At 40.0% G+C, this 13,546-nt stretch overlaps 1 long non-coding RNA gene across 1 annotated transcript; it reads right to left on the bottom strand.

Moving 5' to 3' along the window:
• Positions 1–407: 407 nt before the first annotated feature.
• Positions 408–8,766, bottom strand: LOC144984383 (uncharacterized). The gene is made up of 4 exons (XR_013648015.1): positions 8,605–8,766; positions 4,739–4,804; positions 3,259–3,330; positions 408–1,895 (listed from the first exon to the last, which is right to left on the bottom strand). It is a non-coding gene; the product is annotated as an uncharacterized LOC144984383 (long non-coding RNA).
• Positions 8,767–13,546: the final 4,780 nt, after the last annotated feature.

Raw genomic sequence — 13,546 nt, 5'->3', positions numbered from 1 at the left:
TGGGTCCCATGTTATCAGGAGACACAGCCACATATAACTGGGTGTCATCAGCATAACTATGAAAGTTTATGCCATGTCTCCTGATGACATCACCTAGCGGTAGCATGTAGAGGTTAAAAAGTGTGGGGCCAAGTACTGAACCTTGTGGCACACCACATCTCAGTCCGTGCCTCCCAGATGATGCATCATTTACACTGACAATAAAATCTCTTCCTGTGAGGTAGGATTCAAACCAGCTGTACACAGTTCCTGTGATCCCAACCATGTCATGCAGTCTGTTTAGAAGAATGGAGTGGTCAACTGTGTCGAAGGCTGCACTCAGGTCCAGCAATACTAAAACAGATGTTTTCTTTTCATCAAAATTAGACCTGAGATCATCTATAACCTTGACTAGCACCGTCTCTGTGGAGTGATGTGATCTAAAACCAGACTGAAATTTTTCTAAAATATTATTTTTATTAATAAAATCATTTAGTTGGATAAAAACTAGTTTTTCTAAAATCTTACTTAAAAATGGCAGGTTTGAGACTCGTCGGTAATTATCTAGATTTGAAACATCTAAACCGCTCTTATTCAGAGTGGGTCTCACTATAGCAGTCTTTAAGGATGTGGGAAAGATCCCAGTCTGAAGAGAGCGATTGACGATGTTCAGGAGTTCCTCCTCACAGGATGAAGACACAGACTTAAAAAGAGAGGTGGGGATGGGATCCAGAGAACATTTACTTTTAAGTTGGGAAATCACTTTACGAAGCTTTGCAGCATCAATCAAGACAAAACTCTCTAGTGTGTTCTTAAAAGGCAAACAGAATGCATCAGACTGAACTGTTATTAGTCGTTGGGTGATATTAAATCTAATGTTATTTATCTTATCAGTGAAGTGGACTGCAAACTCTTCACATTTTAAACTGCTAAGAATAGAATATGGGCTGGAAGAGATCGGATTGATTAGTCTGTCAATGGTGGAAAAAAGAATCTTTGGATTAGAAAAATTGTCAGCTATTAATTTTGAATAGTATTCCTGCTTTGCATGTTTAATAAATTTGTTGTATTGGGTTAGTTTTTCCTTAAAGATTTGGTAATGAATTGTTAGTTTTGTTTTGCGCCAATTTCGTTCAGCAACCCTACAGATTTTCTTAAGTCTCTTGGTTTCCTCTGTTCTCCAAGGAGGGGGTGCTTTGGCTTTGACCATTTTTATTTTTAAGGGAGCGACTTTGTCCATTATTGATATGAGCTTGTTATCGAAGTTTTGGACAGATATATCAACAGACAAACTTAGAGTGTTTGATTGGTTGTGTTCCAGATGTGAGGTGAACAACACATGAGCGATTCTCAAATGGTTGCAGGATAACAAGAACTCTTGCTAAAAGTGGATAATCTTAAATTTTGTAATGTTTCTTTTATCTGTCTTTAGGTAGAAGTGTGTAACATCACATTTATTTGCTAACCTTCCTATATGTTCATCTTGATGCACTAGCAAGTGTTCTGGTGGTCCAGAAATTGAATTCTGAAATAAAAACGATGCCCTGTCTCGAAGGTGACAACAGCCTTGTTTTAAGAATTCTACAGATAGTGAAACAAATCTCTCAGACAATAAAGAGAGATTGCTGAATGGTGGTGGATATTTTTGAATTCCACATCACTAGTAGACACTTGAGGAGATTCTCGTTTACCACAGGAGTCCGGCAATTCTGGAGAGGTTATGTTTTTTTCAGACACTGGCTAATTTTAAAATTCTGTAATCAAACCTGTTTGTTTTCAAATTCAGAGTACTGGTATCATCAGTTAAAGGATATGCTTGAATGGTCACTAAGATGATCAGAAATACTTACTTATTACAGCAGTTTGTGTAGTTTCTTCACTTTTTGAGTCAAAATCAGTTTCCGGGTTCTTCTTTGCTACAGAAAAAAGGAAACATATTTCGTGGGAACTAAAGAATTATGTCATAGGAACTACATATTATTCAGTGGGAATGAAATAACTATTTCATGGGAACAAATTTCTTTTTTTTAACCCATGTCAGGTCACAGGCTCCGTACTTAACAGCTGCCTGCCTAAATCACCCTTAATCTCACTTGTCACTGTTCATTAGATCACAAACCTCTTCAGCAGGTTGGCATTTTTATTTGATTAAATCTTATTTCTCTGTAAATCTTTTTGCTGGATTACATAGTTAAGTATTTCCATTCCTTATATACTATCAGGCCTGTCTGAAAAACTAAAAAATAATTTTCAGACAACACAACATCCCAGTTCATCTCAAACCAGTTAATACTCTCTGACAAAAACTGGTTCATCCTAAGGACAAAATTCCCAGCTATAAACAGAGCAACCTTGTGTATTTTATCCATTGCAAAGAGACTTGCAATGAACAGTACATAGGAGAAACCAAACAACCTCTACACAAACGGCTTTACCTACATCGCAGAGCCAACTCAATTGGAGCTGAGTCTGCAGTGCACCTACACTTGATAGCCACAAACCACTCGATCAAATATAGTGAAGTCCGAATTCTAGCCAGAGAGAAAGGATGGTTTGAGCGAGGAGGCATCTTTGTCAAGAAGGATAAACCTTGTCTTAACCCTTGTGCTATCCTAGGCACTTTAACGTTGGGAGTTGGGTCATCTAGACCCACTAGACAGTGCTCTGAACCTTTTTTCTTCAATGATTTGTGAACCTCATTGGTGTCCATGGATTACATGAAATCTTTCTACCTTTATCCACCTTTGTCATGGTAGGGAGAACATGTCAAAGTATGGGTGGGTTCATCCAAGATAGCACAATGGTTAATAAGAATGGTGGTCACAGGTTTATTCTTCCATCCATCTACGGCAGTGTTCTAAAACCCAAACAAACCGAACCAGTTCCACCTGGGTCATTAACAGGGAGTCACTGGCTCCCCAAGCCCAGCTGAGGACAAAGGACTCTTAACGACCTGAAACCATGTACGCTAAGTTGACAATACCATCCAGTTTCAGGTCTGGCTCCTCCCCCATGAGCGCATATATACCAGCTCTTTTACCATCTATTTCTTAATTGACAAAGCCTCTTGCATAAGAGGTGAAACGTCTTCTAACTTCAAAACAAACTCCAGATGACAGCCCCTAAACCTACTACTATGATGGTAAATAGAGTTAGGGTAGCAAAAATAAACACATTTTAAAAAGGGAATTACTCTATATTTAGGCTTTTCATCGTGAAGTCATAATTTGTCTAATTATTGACAAAATGCATTATATTTGAAAACAATACATGACTTACTTGGTGCATTCTCCATTTTCCTCTTTTTCTTTCCTTTTATAATGTCAGAATAAATGGTTTCATTCTGGTTTGCTGCAGAAAAAATAATGAACAGAATAAGAGAAGTGAACTTTGTTTAAGACAGCTGTTTTTTTAAAAAAAAGTGGGTTTTTGCCTTTATTGTGTTTATGTTTTATAGCTCATGAATTTACATCACTTCTGTCATCTGAGGATTTTTTTTCATCAGATATTTCTATTTTATTTTGTTCCCAGATAGGGCTGTGTGACTAAACAATAATGATGTATATCACACTAGAACTTTTCCTGATAGAAAAATTAGTTTATTGCAGTCAATTTTTGCTTTGAAGGGTCTGAAACAATCGCTAGTTGCAAGCATTTCTCCTCTTTGGCGAGTAAAAGTTCGAGGGTTAGTCGCCACATAGTGAGTAAATGTTCGCGTCAAATTAATTATATTTATTAGCTCTGCTTTTGGAGAATTTCTTTATCCTCTCCTCATCTACCGTCTGCACGCGATTTAAACAAGCACACGTAAGACACCCTCCACCCCAGTGGTCACTTCACCTGTGTAGCGTTTAGCAGCAGAACATGCAGTGATTTTTAACAGTATCCAGTCAGAACTGGAGGATAAACCTGCTGGACCCACAGCAGCAACAGAAATCTTTTTAAAAATATAGATTTGGAGACAGCGCTGTTGCATGGCAACAGACAAATGCTATGCTAACGAGCTGTTCCGTGTGTCGCCTATATGTAAAGACGGACCAGTTTAAAGTTGGACAGTATTTTCACACACCAAAATTTAGGACGTGGTGGAAGATTAATTCATAGGACATTAATAAAAAACTTATATTTTTAAATATAATAATACAATTGAATTCACTGTGTTTTAGATGCGGCTGTGTAGCATTACACAGCAGATGTTCCACCAAAAACTGTAACCCGTCAGATGTTGTGGTGAACACCCCTGTTCCTTCCTGAGAGATGAGACGACAATAAAGGCATGTTCGTAACCTTTATAAATCACTGTTGTGCAATTTCATTTTCTTAAAACAAATCAGAAAAAATGTCAAAAAGGAAAACGTCTTGAAGTATTTATGCGTAAAATAGTGTTATCTGGTATAACCAATGAAAACATGTTTGATAGGAAATAAATATTTAAATCTAAACAACCTGCTGATGATTACACATTTCTATGATGAGCCACAGAATGTTCAAAATTGATAAATATAGCTATTTGCTTTATATTGTGATATCTTTCGTTATTGCCTGATATGAAAAACTATATTGTGACGTGAAAAATGCTATATTGCCCAGCCATAGTTACAACATAGAGTACAACTTAATCATTCTAACTTGTAATAAGAGAGAAGATGGACTAATTGAACATTGTTATCACTATGATTCCAAAGACAACAGACAGAAGCAGCAGCATCAATAAATGTTAGGTTCAAGTGTTTATTGTTTAAATTATGTCACAACTCACGTGGTGCAGAGGGACGAATGTTTTCAGGTACACATTGAGAATAAATGCCGTTTTCCTCTTTGTTCTCTGTGTGATAGAAGTATAAAAAATAGCCATCATTAGCAAAAGTTTCTTTTTACTTCATCCTTCCATGTTTATAGGTCTAAGAATCAGACAAAACACGTCCTGAAAACTGTAACTATGTGAACTTTATCAACCAAAACCTCCAATGTTATTAACCTGTAACTTAAATTGTTTTTAAACTTATTATACTGGACAAAAATGTAATAAAACATTCTCTGAGTGAAATTTAACCACAAGTTGAAGCACTTTTTGCTTCATATGATGATTTTTGTATTTCTTAGTGCATAACTTTGAGAAGATTTTAATTTAATACCCTCAAGTCTTTTTGTGTGTTTTTTCTAGACATGCATGATAACCAAAAGACCTCTGCATAACAATAGTGTTTTGAGCAAAGACAGAAAGACATTTCACTTACATTTCAATTGGTTTTAATTACATTGTTAGGCTTTGCTGGTTTAACTTACCTGTTAAACTGGTCATCTGTTGTTGGACAACAACAGATACTTGGAGCAGTGCTAGGAACAGCTAAGATACTGCAGGACCCTCTAGGCCTCTGGTAGAGGACCCCAGCTTATATATAAAAAAAAAAAACGCCCCCTCACCCTCCACTGGTGGTTTCTCCTCCAAGCTCGGGTCCTCTACCAGAGGCCTGGGAGCTTGAGGGTCCTGCAGTATCTTAGCTGTTCCTAGCACTGCGCTTTTCTGGACTGAGAGGTCTGAGGTCTTTCCAGGTATCTGTTGTAGCCACTCCTCCAGCTTGGGGGTTACTGCCCCGAGTGCTCCAATTACCACAGGCACCACTGTCACCTTCACTTTCCATGCTTTCTCCAGTTCTTCTCTGAGTCCCTGGTATTTCTCCAGTTTCTCATGTTCCTTCTTCCTGATGTTCCCATCACTTGGCACTGCCACATCCACCACAACGGCTTTCCTCTGTTCTTTATCCACCACTACAATGTCTGGTTGGTTCGCCATTACCATCCTATCAGTCTGGATCTGGAAGTCCCACAGGATCTTTGCCCTCTCATTCTTTACCACCTTCGGAGGTGTTTCCCATTTTGACCTTGGGGTTTCCAGTCCATATTCTGCACACATGTTCCTGTGTATTATTCCAGTCACTTGATTGTGGCGCTCCATGTATGCTTTCCCTGCCAGCATCTTACACCCTGCAGTTATGTGCTGGATTGTTTCAGGGGCCTCTTTCCACAGCCTACACCTTGGGTCTTGTCTGGTGTGGTAGATCTGAGTCTCTTTTGCTCTGGTGCTCAGGGCTTGTTCCTGGGCTGCCAGGATGAGTGCTTCAGTGCTGTCCTGTAGGCCAGCCCTTTCAAGCCATTGGTAGGACTTCTTGATATCAGCCACTTCAGTTATGGTCCGGTGGTACATCCCATGCAGGGGTTTGTCCTCCCAAGAGGATCTGTCCTCCAGCACTGTATCCTCTGCTCTCCATTGGCTGAGACATTCACTGAGCACACTGTCAGTTGGGGCCTTGAGCTTGATGTACACATGCATTTTGGATGTTTCTTTCTGGATAGTGGCTTCAACGCTCACTAGTCCTCGGCCTCCTTCCTTGCGGCTAGCATACAGTCTCAGGGTGCTGGATTTGGGATGGAACCCTCCATGCATGGTGAGGAGCTTTCGCGTTTTAACATCCGTGGTCTGTATCTCTTTTCCTTTGGCCATCTTATTATTCCTGCAGGGTATCTGATAACTGGCAGTGCGTAGCTGTTTATTGCCCGGGTCTTATTTTTGCCATTGAGCTGGCTTCTCAGGATTTGCCTTACTCGTTGGAGGTATTTAGCTTACTCACATCCTTCCGAGTTGCCTTGATTTTGTACCAAACCGTTGCTTCCATGGTGGGTACTGTTTTCTTCCATGGTTGCTCTTATAGCCAAGCATCTCAAGGATCACTGCTGCTGAAGTGTAAACCAGTTCATTGGTTTCTGTGATTGTTGTGGTAGGCCCTCAATGCTTCATTCACAGTTTCCAGTAGACTTTCAGGCGGTATATCACTTAACCGTTGTAGCTGGTGTCGGGGTTGCCTAGTGTTCATTGTAGACATGATCTTGTTTTTCAGGTCAGTTGCTGCCTCGCTCAGCGTACTTGTGGTTGTTGGGGCTGTATACCCAATCTCAGGGTGGGAGTGTGGTATAACCTCCTCTCTGACCTGTTGTTCTGGCTCTCCCTTGCATTGTATTGTATCGCTTCGATCTCAAGTTGTGATAGGAGTTGCCGTTTGTGGATGTTAGAGCACTGGGCTACCAGTTGTTTGGCATCTAGCCTTGTTTGTGGGTTTCAAAGCATCCATTCATTCCACATTCTCTGCATGTAACCCCTCTGGGTGGGATTACTTGAGTAGTAGCATTCTAACAGCACCTTGTTCTCACATCTAGTCCATTTCCGTCTTGTTCCAGTAGCCCACTTTCCATCAGGGTGCTCTGGTCCCTCAGCACCTGACGCAGACCTTGTTTGGCCGGGTGACATCTGAGCCGGCATGACATGTGGTTCATTGTCTCTCATGTTGTGAGGTAGGCGGTAGCGTAAACTGGGTGATGTTAATTGCCCGACATTGTTATGGTAATTGCCCCATTGTCATTTTACCATTAATTGTTCATTCCGCCCTGGGAATCGAACCCGGGTTTCCTGCATGACAGTCCTGCACCTTACCATGGATTACATCCACCTCTGTCCAACAACTGACCAAACAGATGAAAGCTGAAGGCCTTTTGTGTTGGACAGGTTCTACTATTACACTAAGGGGATATGTATGTTTTGATAGCCAGGGTGTATATTTGTAAAAGCCCCTTTTTGTTTTTGTTTTCATTCTTTTTTTATTTTTTTGTTTAATTATTTAATGAAGATTTAAACAGTTGCTGGAGACAACAACCATGCCAGATACAGCAGGAACAACTTTGTCATTCATTCATTCTCTATTGCTCTTTCATCACATTCATCTGTCTGTGAGCAGATCTGAACCTGGAGCAGATTCAGAGTAAATGTACAAAACACGTCTTAATAACACTGGTTTCTGCTTTTGGAGTTTATGTAGTAATCATTTGCTCACACGCTGCTATTACCCTGATATGATCTCAGTTCTGTCATTCAGTAAGAAAACACTGACATGCAAAGTGCTGATTATACAAGATATGATGTTCCTGTTCTGAATGACCCACTTTCATGTAATTGACCCCGGCCTTCAATAAAAAGAGACTCCATACACTGATCATTTTGTTTGCAATTTAAGAAAAACTGATTTCAAATCTGTGACTTGATTTTATTGAAGTAATTTTATTGTCTAACTTGAATTGACTGCACTCCTTTGTCTTACTTTTGACGGCCCTTTTCTTTCGCACCTGACAGTTAATTAAAAGCTACCCCTTTTTACAGCCCCTCCGGTTCATGAAATGTTCTTATTTATGTGACACCTTCTCTCTTCTTCCATGGGTTTTGATTGAAACATGAGTCGGGGGCTTGTCTGGGATATCTGACACTCAAGCAAACAGCAGTTTATCACTGTCTCTCTGATTCGGGACATTTATTTCTTTATGATACACCTTCACCCTGGGTTGACAACATAGCATGGATTAAATCGGATACTTGTTACCTCCAACAACAATTGCTCTATGGGCCTTAATTAATAAACGTATTAAGATGGAAGTAACAAGAAATTTGAAAAAAATAAAATAAAATAAAAAATGGAAAACCTGCAAAAATTACCAACTCAGTCAAAACACAAATCTGCCCTGTTCTAAAGTTCTAAAGGTACAAACATGATGTGTATAAATTAATCAAATCAGGAGACTTACTTCTTGGAACTGAAGCTCCATCTTTGAAAACCACAGAGGAGTACTGGATCTCCTCCTCCATTCTTCAACATCAAATTCTGCTGTGCATCAAAGCAGAATGATCTTAAATGGAGCCAGGGTTGATTTTAAATGTAAAGGAGATCAGCAAACAACTTCTCTTCCCCTGTAACGGTTCCTACCAGCTTTAGACGGTAGAAGATTCATTACAGTTTAAAGGTGTGGTTTCCAACACCGTTTATAACGTCTTTTTGAGGAAGTACAGTTCTTTTCAATTTGTACATCATTTAGCAGAATTTTAAATTTGATGCTTTTGCTCTTACAGAGTGATGCAGAGGAGAGGTTCTGACTTGTATCCTTTGTTGCTGAAAACCTGAACAAAGACAAAAGGAATTAATCGTTTTTCTATTTATCATATGTTGTGCTGAGGTCAACCACTGCAGACAGGAGTGTGTTTTAAGATGTGCAGGGGCGCAATAAGTGGGTATGCAGCACATGCCTCACATAGGGGCGCCCGCCAAAGAGGGCACGAAACTGAAGTTGGGAAAATTATTAATAGTTCGTATTTTCTAATTTCACAGCTGTTTGTGCGCATATATTTACAAGATATGATCAGTTACAGAAGCACATTGTAACTGATTGTGCGCGATTGTGCGCCGCAGCCGCTCCTCCCTCACTCGGGTCTTGTACAGAGAGCGCAATCCAGCACGTGTCTGCGAGAACGTGCTGGAGCGCACGAGGGAGTTTTATTTGAATTATGTTATCATCTGATGACAGCCCGCTTTAAATGGAAAGGCAAAGGGCAAAACAATCGGGGCCTCAAAACAGAAAACGCAAAAGGGACAAAGATGTAGAATGAAGAAAAGTTATTTTACAGCAGTGATTAACCCTTGTGCTATCCTAGGCACTTTAACATTGGGAGTTGGGTCATCTAGACCCACTTGACAGTGCTCTGAACCTTTTTTCTTCAATGATTTGTGATCTTCACTGGTGTCCATTGATTATATGAAATCTTTCCACTTTTATCCACCTTTGTCATGGTAGGGAGAACACGTCAATGTAAGAGTGGGGTCATCTAAGATAGCACAAGGGTTAAAAACAGGCTTGGAAACATTCAGGTTAAAGCTACTATGGTCACAAAAGTGTCTTGCAGCTGTACTGAGCAGGATTTTCAGTATCACTGATCATGAAGAGAAAATAAAGGAGCTTGTTTGTGCTGGTTTAGTTTCAGACAGACATGAATAGTTTCTTTAACTAGATGTACCAAAACACTGAAAAAGTTTTTATCCTATGACTGAAACAGCACTAAATGATGATAAAAGCTGCTCCAATGGGCAGAAGGGAGAAGTATGCGTGATGGTGGGTTAGATGGTATTTTTGTTTATTTTTATGTTAAAAGTATATGTTTTAAGTGACTATTTCATTTACAGCCTGTTGATTTTACTATCACTTTGACTAAATGACACTTTGGATTTTAGTTCAACATTTAGTGTTGTTTAACAACAATAGAGAAATTTATTTTATTCGATCCCACCACTAAGCGATATCCAACAAAAATATGATTTAAATTAAAAATGTTTCTATTTTTAGATATAGTTTAGTCAGTGTATTCTTTTAAAATCTTCCTAACACAAAGTTTAAATCTTACAGCTGTGAGGATGGAGAGAAAGACGAGAAGAGAGAAAAAGAATCAGGACAGACGGAGAAAGGAAACAGGCTGGTCTGATGGTGGACATTCAGGGCAAAGCCAGTTTATACCAAGTCAGTCATTTTCAAATTGTATTCTCCATTTTAAAAAACATCCATTAGCAAGATGTTTAATTTATTTAAAACATGAAATAATTGTTGCTTGGCCATAGGATTTAGTGGAGAAGAACACAGGCAAGATGTGAGGAGACAGACGTAAGGTTGGTCATGCATCTGATAGAAAAGAGAGCAGAGATGACTTCAGGTAAGAATAATTAAACTATTGAAGACACAAAACCTAGTTACTCATCTTGGTTTAAACTTCTGCCGACCACCTGTTCACTTATTTTGGGAAAACAAATGCAGACATACATGACAAGTCAGTCTCAACAGAGAAGAATGAGGAGAGAGGTTCAGATGATGATGAAGATGGAGAAGAACAGAAAGGTACAGAGGAGAGGGCTGGGGCAAGGCATTACTCAGAAGATCATTCTGAAAGGCCTTCACCTCACAAATCTGGGAAATCATTGAGGAAATACATGGTTGAAAATTGCTCACAAAAATGTTCTGCTGGGTCAAAAGATCAGATAAGAAATAATGAGATGGATACATTTAAACAATAAAAGTGTTTTGTGGATGTTTAGATAGCTTTAGGAGGGGTGGATGGGACGTTTTACTTTTACTTTGTGCATTTATGTCTGTGTGTTTGAGTGTGTGTGTGTGTGTGTGGGGGGGGGGGGGGGGGGGGTGTTAACGTGGCCGCATACCCATATGAAATTGGGTAGTTGCGCTCCTGAAGATGTGTGACTGTATACTATTACCTCATAGAATTGTGTAAAGTCTTTTCTGGTTAGCTTTGTGTTGGAAACACTTGTAGATTTTGTTTTTACTCTTTTTCAGTGCCTTTAGGAATTTTGTACCATAACTAATAATTAGTATTCATTAACTCCCAACAGTATTTGATTGTTTATGTTAAGTTTATGTCATAAAAATGTTTAAATCAAAATTCTTGTAATGTGCTGTAAATGTTTGCTTTGCATTTTAAAAGCCTGTCACACAGTTGTCTAAAGTGGATTAATCTGGTGAGTTATAACTGTTATAATATCTGTAAGCAGTCACAGTATACTTTACCACAAGAGCTTTATGAATATCAGAACTATAAACATCATCCATGTGTTCAATGTTGATGTGAAATTGTAAAATCTTTCGTGCAGTTTGGGAACCATAGTGTGAGACTGCAATAGTTGTAAAATAGTTGTTGTTCAGTATATTCTGTCATTTGTCATTTCTTGTTAAAGAATGTAAAAGGTGGGAGAAAATAATCGATAAAAATCTAAAAATGAATTTGGAACAAAAAATAATCAAAGATTTTATTTTTTGGCCGTATGGCTTGGCTCCATTTCAGGGGGATTTTCAGCCTATGTCAAGATAAAGAAAGCCTGTGATCACAGTTGTATAAACCTGCCATGAAACAAAGTTTAGAAACTCCAGCTGAGTCATGGAGGGGATGACACTGACACTGCTAACACTAGATTATGTTTCAGCTAATTCACTGCTACGTAATATTTTTTTGTGGCCAGCTGGGTCGCGTCTTTGTGGAGGTCTCCTCCATGCATGTGTGGGTTTTCTCTGGGCTCTCGTGCTTCCTCCCAAAGTCCAAAGACATCCTTCAAAGGTTAATCGTATAAGCTGAACTTTTGTTGTGAATGTGAGTGTTTGTGGCAGTTTGTCTCTGTGTGGCCCTGGGATGGACTAGCAAACTTGTAGAGTGTACCACAGCTTAATACGACAGTAGCTGGGTTTGCACTGGCAGCACTTGGACCCTGGATGGGAATAACTGGGTATAAAAAAAGGATGCATAGAAACATGTTTGACCTCAGTAAGTTCATGAATCTCAACAGAGAAATGCCTCTGCTTACTGGAGGCTTCAAATGTTTGTCATGTAGCTCCCTGGGGCAGTTTGTGATGATGCTTATTATTAATCTAGTGAAAAATCAGGAACCAGTCCCCAAATGAAGCAGAACCTAGAATATAACTGGTCAACACTGATGGTAAACCTCACTCAATCTGATTCTGCTAGTTCCTTTCTTTTGTTCACTTTAATCTTTTGCTTAGTCAGTGCTGAAAACCCTTCTAGTGATCACAGATACACACTGCAAAAATAGACTCCATTAAAATAAGTCAAATACTCTTCTAATTCAAAAGATATCATTTAAATTAGCAGAAAATGATATGGTGCCTCTGTCAGACTCCTCCCCCTTTCCTCTCCGCTTGGCTCCTGATTCATCCCAGCTGCGACCACTTACCTCATCGCCTCACCTGCCTTCTTAAGGAGCTCCAGGATCATTATTCTTCGCCAGTCCGTTTTGCCCCTGGTGGTGTATAGTTGGTGATCACGTCTCGTTCATGTTACCTTGTTACGTTAAGCCTGCACCTAACTTCTGTCTCCATTACCTCCAGGAATCCATAGCCACAAGTGGTCGCCAGAATAAGCCTCAGTCCGGAACTTTCTCTGTCTTTTCATGCTGGTTACACCTCGAGCCTCTGCCATCTCCTCTCATCTCTCGGACCCCCACCGACGACGACGACTCCTGCGGAAGAATCCACCAGTGACGCTGCCGAAGTCTGTTCTTCGCATGTTTGGGAATCCAGGATCCTGCTCTCGATCTCTCAACTACTTGATTATTAAAACATCTTACCTGCCACACTCGTCCACCTCTGTTCCTTCCGGGTTCCAGCGCCTGGGTCGAAAAGTGTTCTGTAGCCATGACAGAAAATCTCCTAATTGTTTAAGAAAAAAATTTCCTAAAAAGAATTCTTCCAGTCACCAACCCCGGGGAACCCACCGGGTCAAATTTGAAAAAAATTATTAAGATTATTTGTCTTGTAAGACAGAATATAAGTTATTTTTCCTGAAACAAGGGTCTTTTGACTTTACTAATTTTTACTTTCCCAAGAAGACCTCTCCACCTCTCCATCTCACCCCGGGGATTTCCGTCCAGTTGCCCTCACCTCTCATATGATGAAGGTGCTGGAGAGGCTGGTGTTGGCTCAAGTGAGACCGTTGGTGAGCTCTTCTCTGGACCCCCTGCAGTTTGCCTACCGGCCGCGTCTGGATGATGCTGTCATCCATCTGCTGCAGCGAGCTCACTCACACCTGGATGGTGGTGGAGGCATGGTGAGAATCACCTTCTTTGACTTCTCCAGTGCCTTTAACACCATCCGGCCTTCTTTACTGGGTGATAAGCTGCGGCTGATG

The sequence above is a fragment of the Oryzias latipes genome, chromosome 16 (genome assembly GCF_053564925.1).
Source record: "Oryzias latipes strain Hd-rR chromosome 16, Olatipes_Hd-rR_3.1".
Taxonomy (NCBI): domain Eukaryota; kingdom Metazoa; phylum Chordata; class Actinopteri; order Beloniformes; family Adrianichthyidae; genus Oryzias; species Oryzias latipes.
The sequence above is the reverse complement of the archived record's forward strand: the minus strand, read 5'-3'. Positions and strand labels throughout refer to the sequence as shown.